The 1999-nt window shown below is 48.5% G+C and overlaps 1 protein-coding gene across 2 annotated transcripts in view; it reads right to left on the bottom strand.

Annotated features, from left to right (window-relative positions):
• Positions 1 to 515: 515 nt before the first annotated feature.
• Positions 516 to 1999, bottom strand: part of LOC109885229 (SH3 domain-containing protein 19) — a 50922-nt gene continuing 49438 nt past the window's right edge. For both annotated transcript variants that reach the window (XM_031832636.1, XM_031832637.1), the window contains one exon: positions 516 to 732. The gene's annotated coding sequence lies outside the window, so the exon portion shown is untranslated. The remainder of the gene's footprint in view (positions 733 to 1999) is intronic.

Raw genomic sequence — 1999 nt, 5'->3', positions numbered from 1 at the left:
TGGTGGGTCAACACTCTCTCTCTCTTTAACACAGTCTCTCTCTAACTCACAGTCTCTCGCTCTCTAACAGTCTGTCTCTCTAACACAGTCTCTCTAACACAGTCTCTCTAACACAGTCTCTCTCTCTCAGTCTCTCTCTCTCAGTCTCTCTCTCTCTGTCTCTCTCTCTCTCTCACAGTCTCTTGCTCTCTAACAGTCTCTCTCTCACAGTCTCTCTCTCTCTCACAGTCTCTCGCTCTCTCAGTCTCTCTCTCTCTCAGTCTCTCTCTAACACAATATCTCTCTCTAACACAGTCTCTCTCTCTCTCTCTAACACAGTCTCTCTCTCTCTCTCTCTCTCTCTCACAGTCTCTCTCTCTCTAACACAGTCTCTCTCTCTCTAACAGTCTCTCTCTCACAGTCTCTCTGTCTCTCTCAGTCTCCCGCTCTCCAACACAGTCTCTCTAACAGTCTCTCTCTCTCTAACAATCTCTCTCTGTCACAGTCTCTAACACAGTCTCTCTCTCTCCAACACAGTCTCTCTCTCTCCAACACAGTCTCTCTCTCTCCAACACAGTCTCGCTCTCTCCAACACAGTCTCTCTCTCTCCAACACAGTCTCTTGTTCTCTAACACACAGTGTACATCCATAGTCCTATTTGTAGGTGTCAGGTTGTTTTTGGGGACCTCGCCTCCTGCATCCCCCAGATACCACTCCTCATCTACTGCCTCCACCCGTTACCACCTCCACCGCCTGGTAGAGAGAGGGGGGGAGATTTGGAGAAGGATGGATGAGACAGAGGGGGAGAGAGAGAGAGAGGGGGAAGAGAGAGAGGGAAAGAGGGGAAGAGAGAGAGGGAAAAAGGGGAGAGAGAGAGGGAAAGAGGGGAGAGAGAGAGGGAAAAAGGGAGAGAGAGAGGGAAAGAGGGGAGAGAGAGAGGGAAAGAGGGAAGAGAGAGAGGGAAAAAGGGGAGAGAGAGAGGGAAAGAGGGGAGAGAGAGAGGGAAAGAGGGGAGAGAGAGAGGGAAAAAGGGGAGAGAGAGAGGGAAAGAGGGGAGAGAGAGAGGGAAAGAGGGAAGAGAGAGAGGGAAAGAGGGAAGAGAGAGAGGGAAAAAGGGGAGAGAGAGAGGGAAAGAGGGGAAGAGAGAGAGGGAAAAAGGGGAGAGAGAGAGGGAAAGAGGGGAGAGAGAGAGGGAAAAAGGGGAGAGAGAGAGGGAAAGAGGGGAAGAGAGAGAGGGAAAAAGGGGAGAGAGAGGGAAAGAGGGAAGAGAGAGAGGGAAAGAGGGGAGAGAGAGAGGGAAAAGGGGGAGAGAGAGAGGGAAAAAGGGGAAGAGAGAGAGGGAAAGAGGGGAAGAGAGAGAGGGAAAAAGGGGAGAGAGAGAGGGAAAAAGGGGAGAGAGAGAGGGAAAGAGGGAAGAGAGAGAGGGAAAGAGGGGGAGAGAGAGAGGTTATTTTCCCTTTTGTACTTCAACTATTTGCACATCATTACAAAACGGTATATTCTATTTTACAGGCTGACAACACCAAGCGCGAGCGTTGCAAAATAAATGTAGAAATCTATGTTATTCAATTATTGCACCCACACTGCTCACGCGCGCCAACGAGCGTCTAAAATAGAAGTCAGTTCTATTTCTGACGCAGATCGCGCTGCAAGTCCTGCCTCTCCCATCTCCTCATTGGTTTATAGAAGCACGTGCCATCTCCTCATTGGTTATACCCACGTGGGTAACTGAAAGACGAACGAGGTCAGTGGCGGTAATGCACCTAATTTATGAAAGTTGCCAATCGCAATATAAAGTCAAGAGAAGAAAAGGCCTGGAAGGAAGAGAGATGACTAGAAACAATTCAGGTGACTGTTTTATGTGTGGATTTGTCGGAGTAGAGGACCTTGTGCATTGCAGGTAAAATAACAACTCAATGTCAATATCCCAGGACAAATTAGCTAGTAACAGCAAGCTAGCTAAATAGGACAAGTTAGCTAGCAAGTGCAAGCTAACTAGCTAAATTGCCATAAATGTTTA

This window comes from Oncorhynchus kisutch, linkage group LG9, assembly GCF_002021735.2.
Source record: "Oncorhynchus kisutch isolate 150728-3 linkage group LG9, Okis_V2, whole genome shotgun sequence".
Classification (NCBI taxonomy): domain Eukaryota; kingdom Metazoa; phylum Chordata; class Actinopteri; order Salmoniformes; family Salmonidae; genus Oncorhynchus; species Oncorhynchus kisutch.
Note: the sequence above shows the minus strand (reverse complement) of the source record. Positions and strands in the feature narration are given on the sequence as shown.